Consider the following 10,020-nt stretch of genomic DNA (forward strand, 5'->3'; position numbering starts at 1 on the left):
TACAGTTCAGTGATGCTTGGCACCAGCGGTTAGATTTGATGGAATTTGCTTACAACAACAGTTTTCATTCGAGCATTGGCATGGCACCATTTGAGGCCTTGTATGGCAGAGCTTGTCGCACACCGTTGTGTTGGTCTGAGGTTGGAGAAAGAGTCTTAGTGGGTCCGGAGATTGTCGAGGAGACTACTCAGAATGTTCAGGTAATTAGGTCTAACTTGAAAGCAGCTCAGGACAGGCAGAAAAGTTTAGCAGATCGACATGCTACGGACAGAGTGTATAAGGTCGGAGATTGGGTATTTCTGAAGCTTTCACCGTGGAAAGGTGTCGTGCGGTTTGGGAAGAAGGGGAAGTTGAGTCCCCGGTACATCGGACCATAGATGGTCACAAAACGAGTTGGTGAGGTAGCTTACAGGTTGGAGTTGCCTCCAGAGTTGGCTAGAGTGCATAACGTTTTTCACGTGTCTATGCTCCGACATTATGTTGCTGATCCGTCGCATGTGATACCTCATCAACCGTTAGAGATTAATCTAGATTTGACATATGACGAGGAACCGTTAACGATCTTAGATTGGAAAGAGAAGGTTCTAAGGAACAAGACGGTGAGCTTAGTGAAAGTTTTGTGGAGAAATCATTCAGTCGAAGAAGCTACATGGGAGACAGAAGATCGGATGAGGGACATGTATCCTAGATTGTTCTTTGATCACTAGGGGTTATATTTGGTTGTTTTGAATTTCGGGACGAAATTCTATTAAGGTGGGTAGGTTGTGACATCCCGTCCCGAGATTATAAAAACGTACGTGTAAATTGACCTTTTTACCCCTAGTTCGTTACATTTACGTTTAGTGTGTTTTGTGTGGTGTTGGCAATGGTAGGGTCACACACACACACACACTCTCATTCTCTCCCGTGATTCCCTCTCCCTCTGTCTCTTCACTGTCTCTCTCTCTCTCTCTCTCCTGAGCTCCATTCTTTCTTCTTCTTTCTTCAAACTTATACGGACAAACAACAAACTCACCCAAACCATCATAGATCGAGGGAACCAACTACACCATTGAACTCGTGAGGTTGAGAGGAGCACGACCATACTATTTTCAGGTGAGAAATCATTAGTTTTCACGTCGATTCGACGATGGCCGATTTGAGTACTATTCATGCAAACTTAATTTAGCATGTTTTTGGACTTTTTAAGCTTGTAGATGTGTTGGTGAGGTCCCAAGGAGCTTGGGAGTGCTTCGTTGGACAAATTTGGACGTCGGGAAAGCTTGGTTCGAAGTTGGCCGAACTTAGATCGTTGTTGCAGGTAAGATTCCATGTTTTTTAGGGCTTAAAAGTGGTCTATCGTGATTCTACTAGTCCTAAGCTTCATTTTGGTATAAAGATCGTGAAAAATGGTTGAAAAACGAGTGAGATATCGAAGTTTGAAAATTTTCCAGTTTTCCGGCGACGGCGCCGGAGTCTCGCTGGAGAAGGTGACGGAATATTCCGTCAGAAAACTGACGGAATATTCCTGACGCCGTTAACGGAATCTATCAAAACTGACGGAATATTCCTAACGGCGTCAGTTGACGCCGTCAGTGTGCATGGCACGTGGCCGCGCGTGGGGGACGCGTAGGTCCGTGCCTATTCTGGCGCGTGGGGGCACGTGAGTGGTCCAAAAATTATTTTAAAAATATGGTTGTGATCCTGAGGTTGTGTAGAGCACATTGGTATATTCATTTGTCCATTTTGAGCAATGTATGAGAAGTTATTACGAGAAGTTGGTTATGTGCTTTTAAATTAACGTTTTTGTAGTTCTTTCGCGTATAGGTGATACGTATCCCGAGGAAGAGCGTGGTCACTCGAGGCAGGGGGGCTACGACCCTTCCACTTATCAGTGAGTGGGCTTTTGGTTTTCCGTATATACCTATATACATTTATATTCCCAGAAATTAAATAAAAAGGGTTATTTGTTTCATGCCATGCACCATATGTTTGTCGTTTATGCATCATCACATGCATTAGTGTTGGCATACATATATATATATGCGTATTGGGTGCTGTGGATGTACAGGTAAGAGCCAGGTAAAGGTATTTCATATTTACATTCAGCAGTAGTTTGAGATGCTTAGCGAGCTCATAACCTGCACCCCCGGTGTTAGTGCTCCCGCCCTGAGCAGGGCCCAGTCCTTCACGTGATGTTCACCTCCCGCACCTCATGCTCAGCTTAGATCCAAGCTAGGTGCACAGTCCTGTCGTACAGACCACATTAGGTGGTTCCGACTCGTAGGTGACCCGCGATTATTCGCCCAGCCTTCACGTGATCGTAGCACTAGAGCGTATATATAAACGTCACACCCAGGCCTGTCGTACAGACCACTTTAGGTGGTTCCGACACGTGGGCAGGTTCAGTTGTTCAGTTATTGAGCTTGAGATTGGAGCTCTATATGCAGCCGTACAGGTCACGTTAAGTGACTCCGGCTGCCAGATGTTAGGCTATTGAGGTGATAAGTTATTGACACGGTTTATACCTGAGCACTTGCATATTATTATGAGGCTTTGAGCATGACGGCCTACCTTGAGCATATTTGGCAAATTTATACCTACGTATATATGTTTATTTTCTAGGAAGTATACAGGTTTTACGGTGAGGGGTTAGAATGTATTTTGCTAAACGGTTTTCAAAGAGCTTTGTTTTTGCCCACTCACGCTTTTGTTTTTCGCCCCTCCAGGTTCTAGTAGCTTAGCGGGTTCGGTGGTTTTCCCAGAGGACGTCCCGGCATTTCTGACAGACACTCACCGATGTAGGGTCACCCTCGGGTGTACTATTGTCGTATCATTCTCTTTGGACTGCTGTAGTCTTGCTCTGAATTTAGCGTTTCACTTACGCTAGCACTTGTCTTAGTACTTTGTATGCTAGCTTTTAAATTATTCGTACTTTTACATTACTATCTCATTAGCTTCCGCACGTGCACATGGTTACGTCACCTTCGTGTGACGGCCAGCACGCCCTGATCTTGGTCGGGGTGTGTCACTCAAGATCCATGATAAACATGTATGAAATATAATACTAATTTACCTACATAAATTAATTTACCTATATTTTCCAGATTCAAAAATTTAATAACAGGTGCATTATTTTTCAAAATGACCAAAACTATTAGTACTAAGTAGGTACACTAATCTTTTCAATACAAAAAAAAAATAGGTACATTGATGTTCGAAAAGTAAAACAAAACATACTAGACACATCATTTTTTACCCCTTTTGTTTTAAAGAAAACAAAAAGCATGGTTTTTATTAAATCGCAATAGGGTACATTAATCTGAAAATTTATTGTTGAATTCAAAACGTTTTGAATTTTTATTCCTACGTCAACTAAAATTTCAAAGCCATTACACACGTTACAGGAAAATTAAAAAAGCTTTCCATTTTACTTTTGATATCAACATAAACTGCTACAATGACTTAACTGAGGGTAATTTGGGGAATCCAAATAATATTAAATATGACGCACAATCTCGATTAGGTAATTTGCTTAGGTGGAGCCTAGTCATTGGGTTTTTGTTAGAAGAATATATTATTGTGGGTTTTATGTAAAAAAAATTGAGTTTGAAGGGGTAAAGTCACATTTTCAGTAGTTTTAATCGATGCTAGGTTTTCACCCTAATAAAACATTTCTCTTCCCCTATTTCCTTCGTGAGCCCCTTATCCCTCCCTATTTCCTTCTTCCCCTGCTTATTTTTCTTCAGTTCTTCTTTCTTTCTCCTTCTCCCCATTTCTTATCATTTTCTTCTCATGTTCTTCTCCTTCCAGCATCATTCACCACACCTTTCGCATTTTTATCTTTAACTTCTTCATCCTCCTTCTCTAAGTCCTTCTCCTTCAGCCTTCCAACCGTTTTCCAAAAACCCAATCTTCTCCTCCTGAAATCCAATATTTTTCTCCCCAAAAGATCCATTTTTTCAGCTTAGATCATCCAATGTGTACAAATGAAGGCGGAATCTCACGAGTGCTCACTCGTGAGATTCACGTCATCGTCGGCCCCATGTTCGCCGGCAAGGCCACCATGCTACTTCGTAAAGTTCAATCTAAGAGAGGTGACGATAGATTTGACTCCCCCTTTTATTTTGTTGCACTTTTTAGTTTTGAAGTATGAATGTTTGATAAAAAAAAAAAAAAGGTATGAATTTTCATTTGTGCTGAAGAGGAATAATTTGGTTGACTGTTTGAGTGACTAGTAAGATGTTGAATGTTTGGATGATATCTGTAGAATACGGGAGAAATTTGAAGTTCAGTGAGATTCACGTCATTGTCGGCCCCATGTTCGCCGATTAGGCCACCACGCTACTTCGTAAAGTTCAGTCCGAGAGAGGCGACAACAGGTTTGACTCCCCCACTAATTCTATTGCATTTTTTAGTTTTGAAGTCTGAATGTTTGATTAAAAAAAAAGGTATGAGTTTTCATTTGTGTTGAAGAGGAATAATTTGGTTCTGTTTGAGTGACTATTAAGATGTTGAATGTTTAGATGATACATGTAGTACACGGGAGAAATTTGAAGTTTCTTATCTTTTTTTTTTTTGGGTCAAGAAGTTTCTTATCTTTTATTAATGGTTATACATTATTATTATTATTTTTATTTTTAATGGTTAGTGGTGTCGGTTATGGGCGACAGTATAGTTGTTTATTTTATTTATCCAAAAACATATATATATATATATATATATATATATATTAATGGTTAGTTGTGTTGGTTAGGGGCGACACAAAGCTGCTATATCCGACATTCTTTCTCAGTATTTAATGTCACCTGTATCCGACGAGAGTTTCAATGTCACTTCTATCCAACGCTAATGTACTTTTATCTGACACTACTGCCCTTTTTTTAATTTTAAAACGCTTTCTTTTTTTCTTGGATGATTAAGGGAACTAACCGACAGAAAAAGCCTTTTCATGACGCTAGCAATTCTGTGGGTTCTTTTATCGGCCAATGCATGAATTTCTATCGGATTTGTTCTAATATCCGACAGAAATGGGCTTTTCTTGTTGTTTTTTAAACGACACTACTGGGTACTTTTGTAGTAGTGTTGATAGGGCAGAAGAAATTTTTTCACCTGCATTTTGGGAATAAAAGAAACAACTTTAATTCAATTGATGTTCTCATTTACAATGTCTTTGAAGATACAAGTATGGAACCAACAACTCCATGTACGACATATTCTGAAATCACAACAACAAGACATTAGGATCATGAATATAGTGAATCGAATCAATATAAAATAGAGATAAACTAATTATATTGAACATATCTGTAGATTAAGGAAGACATGACTCTGCCGAATGACAACAAAATTGGCATATGCATAAGAATGTCTTTTACTCTCTCCAAACTATATGTTCTTACTATGAATAGGTTTTAGCTCATAATAGAACAATTATTGTGAGAACAGGGACAATCCTTATATAGTTGCTAGTATATCTCTCAATTAAGCCTATTATTAAATGAGAAATACCATTATCACAATTATATATATTTATATCCCACCATAATAAGTCTTACCAAATAGGGATTACGCAAGTGGTCAATCAAAGTTAAGACTCTATTATTCTAGCCATATTAGGGTTGCCAGATCACTCGAATCAAGCGATGCAATTGACAAAGTTATTGATACTCACAATAATTCTTACACTCCTTAGACAAGGTTAAGGGAAATTACTGTGTTCTCAACCATGACCTCATCTTCGACATCAACACAAGACATAACCGTGCGATCATACAAATGAAAAAAGAGAATTAGGGAGGAGGCTTCTTTTTATGAGCAGTGAACAAAGGTTTGTTTGCTATCTTTTATCCCGTATGGAAATTTTAAACGATCATGCATTCATTTTTTCTAATATTTGTCATGTATTTAAAACAGTGACATAGAAGAAATATCGGAGCCAAGTCTAAAAGACTTTGATTAAGTTCCCATCAAATTGTTGAAAAAAGAAAAAAAAAAGAAAATCATCTCTAACTGGTTGGTCCAAGATTCCACTCCTCCAAAAAAGAATAGGTGACAATATCATCACTTTCTCTTCCGATGTAAATTTATTGAAACATAAATTTAACACCTATCTAAATGTTTCAATTTCTTTTCCCTTTGTTTAGGTTGCTTTATTAACGGTGAAGAATGCTCCATCAAAACTTTAGCTATTCTAGCTAAAAAAATTTCCACCCTTTCTTAATGCACATCGGACAATCTTTCTAATATTTTTTAGGATGTAAATAGTTCTTTTTGATCAAAATTGTATAGTATTTTTTTGCATGTACATACACTGGCATTTTGTAATATTTGAATCCAGATAATTGTAATAATTTTTGTGTGTATATATATATCAACATTTTGTAACCTTTTGTGTCCAAATGCTGGTCCCAGTAGAAACTATGTGTAACTGCTAGAACAGAATGGATGACTGTACTATGTTCTGCATGTGGACAAACAAGAATGCTGCAATCTTTTGAATGTAGATTACATAAATTAAACCTTTTGCCTACAAAAATTGTCAAACGTTTGTGCTATAAACAATGTTAATATTTTATGACACCATCTTTACATCTTTTGAACACAATATTCCATACAATTTAACAAATCCACAGCAACGTGTGGGCATCACTAACTAGTATATATATAAAAGGCATATAGCTTTAAGTATGGGGCAAGGATCAAATGGTTTCACTTTATCCTCCGTGTTCACTAGCCGTGTGATTGGTGACCTTCCAGCACGGTTCGGGGGCACTTTTTGCTGACGTTGGTGAATAGAAGGCCCCGCTGCCAATCAAGAAAGAAGCGTCTGTTCCCACGACGGAGTCCCCATTTAGCATGATAAATTGCAGGCCACGAAGATTTCCAACAAATCTGGAACCACATCTGCAGTGTCACGAGTATACGAGTTTCAATGCCTCAAGAAATTGCAACCTTTTATAATCCAATTGACCAAGCAGCCAAGTAATAATGTTTACTAGAAAACAGGCCAGTTACATCAATAATATATAAAAAACAACAGATAATCTAAATTAACCAATCGTTCTATACATAATTAAGCGCATTGTCATGCAAATGCACAATCGGGCATTGTTGATTTCATCATATATATATATATATATAAATTAGGTTGGATCACCAACACGATTTTTCATGAGTCTGAGGAGGAAGGGAACAGAAGAGGAAGGCTAGCTCTTTCGGCAAGTGCAAGTCTACTGCTGAATAAAAGAGAGAATAAAAACCACAAACATGCAAAAACTTAGAAATAAGAAAGAAGAAAGTTTTTAGGAAGATCAGTAGGAGCTCCCTTCACTCCAATACCAAAAAGATCAAGGTAGCTTCGTCTCCCACCTCATGCAAACCTTTAGCATGCGTATGCCCATTGTTACCATGCGCATGCAAGGGTATTCATGAACTAGCAGTCGTGATCTACCATCACTTCCTTTCAGAGTTGAAGTGGAGAGAGCTCCATTTGGGCCCCTCCTAAAACCCAAAAACCCTAATGCCCTAGCTAGCTACTACACATATATGCATATAATAGCACTCTTCTTAGGAAACATATATGAAATGATCATATTTGGCTATGAGAATGGGAAGCATTAAGGGGTGTTTATATAGGCAAGGACATTGGCTAACTTGAATTTAGGTTAAGTTAATTAAGACCATTTATTTCCCAAGATTTAATATTTAATGAAAGAATCTCGTAATGGGATTTTCTTGTCCAACAATTGGTGAAACGTTGCAATAGTAAAGAGAAAATCAATTACTCGAGTCTTGATTGAGAGCATCTTTTTTGCTTAACTTTTGAATTGGGTTATTATTGGTGATGATTATATGTAATCATATATAGCTAAGTGCGTGTGTATCTTTAAATCAGAGTGTCTACAATTCGTAGGTCCCATACAAGAACGTTGGTTCTAAGTGTTCCAATTGTGTGCTTCATCAAAGAAAAAGAAAAAAATGTGCTTGTGTGGCGTGGATTATCATCCGTTGGTAATTGGTATGTCGAATATTTTGAGTGGATCATTGGTGTCATCTTAATTAAGATATTTTTTTTGCCGGTGCATGTTTTCAAATATGAATAATGCTAGGGAGAGTAATTAATTTGTAGACAAAATTTGCAAATCAAATAATATGTTACCAATAGAAAATGAGTACATTTATCAACACTTAAATAATAATTCAATCATTAATTTCCTTATCTTTTAGTTTACAAAAATTTATCTACAAATTTAGTCTTCAACGTATATCAATGGGTTAGAAAATTTTGAAAAAGATGATTAAGTACGATTGAGTATGACACGATGAAGAAAAGGAGAGTGAATTTTGATACAAAAATAGACAAGTAGAGAATTGTAAGCTTACTCGTGTTAAAAGAAGAATCTATGTAGAGTTTAAATTTGACTATTGGATGGAATTGGGAGACTTACGGGTGTATGTCATATTGGAATTATGAAAATTATTAAATATTTGATGAATTTTGCTTGACACTTAAATTAATTGTAGTTAATATAAAATTTTATAGAGTCAATAAAAGTCGCTCTGTCTTGAATAAAGACTTCTTATGAATTAAAAAAAATCTATAAAAATCTCATAGTATTCAATTATGACTTTTTGTAAATTTACAAAAGTCTAGAAGTATTCAAAAGTTCATTGATTTTAAAAAATAATACTCCATTCTGAAGCTTAACTCAGTCCCTCACTCATCCGCTTAGTGTAGATAAATATCGCTTGTGTTGTAGGCCTATTTGATTGAACGATTTGGGGTTTAGAGAGAGAGAGGGGTGCGGCAAGATTGAGGGAGAAGAGAGATTGATTTAATTGTGAGGTGTGTTTGATTCACCCCATTGTGCCTTTATTTATAGTAGTAGAAAAGGTAAAACCTTTCCCTAGGATTACAACATTTAATAGGTAATCTAATCCTAATAGGAATATATAATACTTTCCAGATTCCCTAGGATTTACACAATCACATTCCTATTCTAAATATGACTGCAACACTCCCCCTTGAGTGTGTAAATACTCAACAAACCATCACATCAGATCTTTAGCAGATAAGGTAGAATAGTTGATGAAGTCATCGGCATAATGGGTGATTGCGAGTCTCAAATTTACTTTGAAGTATGCATTTGTAAAAACTCACAAAAACCTTGCTATGGTAAAACCCAAGGAATGGGGAAAACCCATAGACTAAGGAGAAAAGTAAGAAAATATGCATAATGTCTAAAACGCTCGTCAAACTGGACGAAGGTAGTGAACTCAACGAAGTATGATCATCCCGGGATGGGTGCCTCATTAAAACCTAGTTAGGTAGCAAAAACCTAGTGGGAAAAATACTCCTAATTGTAGGGAAAAAGAGTACATTAAGATTATGTGAGTATGCTTTAAGATACTCTTCTCGAGTTAGACATAACTTCTAAATAAGAGAACTATAAGCAATTCAACTCAGATAATTTACGCATATCGATTCCTTGGACGAGCTTCTGAAATTTAGACTTGGGCAATGACTTGGTAAAGAGATCGGCCAAGTTGTCTTGGGAACGGATTTGCTTGACTTCAATGTTCTGATGCTGCTGCTGGTGTGAGTAAAAGAACTTCGGCGCTATGTGCTTGGTGTTGTTGTCTCCCTTGATATATCCCTTATTCAGCTGCTCGATACATGCTCCATTTCTTCAAAGATTGTCGTAGGAAGGTCAACGACTGATGTAAGACCATTAGTGCTTTGAATATGTCCCATAACTTCTCTCAGCCAAAAACACTCACGCGATGCTTCATGTAGGGCGATAATCTCAACATGGTTGGACGAAGTCGCAACTAGCGTTTGCTTGGTAGACCTCCAAGATATAGCGGTGTCTCCAACAGTAAAGACATAGCCCGTTTGAGAACGTGCTCTATATGGGTCAAACAGATATCTAGCATCTGCGTAACCAACAAGGTGAGAATCAATATGAAAGCTATAGGAGGCGGCAACACTTGGAGATTCGCGGGTATAGAACAAACCCAAATCCGTAATACCTTTGA

General features: G+C 37.6%; 1 long non-coding RNA gene across 1 annotated transcript; it reads left to right on the top strand.

Annotated features, from left to right (window-relative positions):
* The first annotated feature begins 3,703 nt into the window (after positions 1-3,703).
* On the top strand, positions 3,704-6,285 carry LOC125468678. The gene is made up of 3 exons (XR_007251065.1): positions 3,704-4,076; positions 4,250-4,361; positions 5,675-6,285. It is a non-coding gene; the product is annotated as an uncharacterized LOC125468678 (long non-coding RNA).
* The last annotated feature ends 3,735 nt before the right edge of the window (positions 6,286-10,020 follow it).

This window comes from the organism of the source record quoted next, unplaced genomic scaffold (assembly GCF_019419815.1).
Source record: "Pyrus x bretschneideri cultivar Hongxiangsu unplaced genomic scaffold, Pyrus_bretschneideri_v1 Contig4, whole genome shotgun sequence".
In the NCBI taxonomy this organism is placed as follows: Eukaryota; Viridiplantae; Streptophyta; class Magnoliopsida; order Rosales; family Rosaceae; genus Pyrus; species Pyrus x bretschneideri.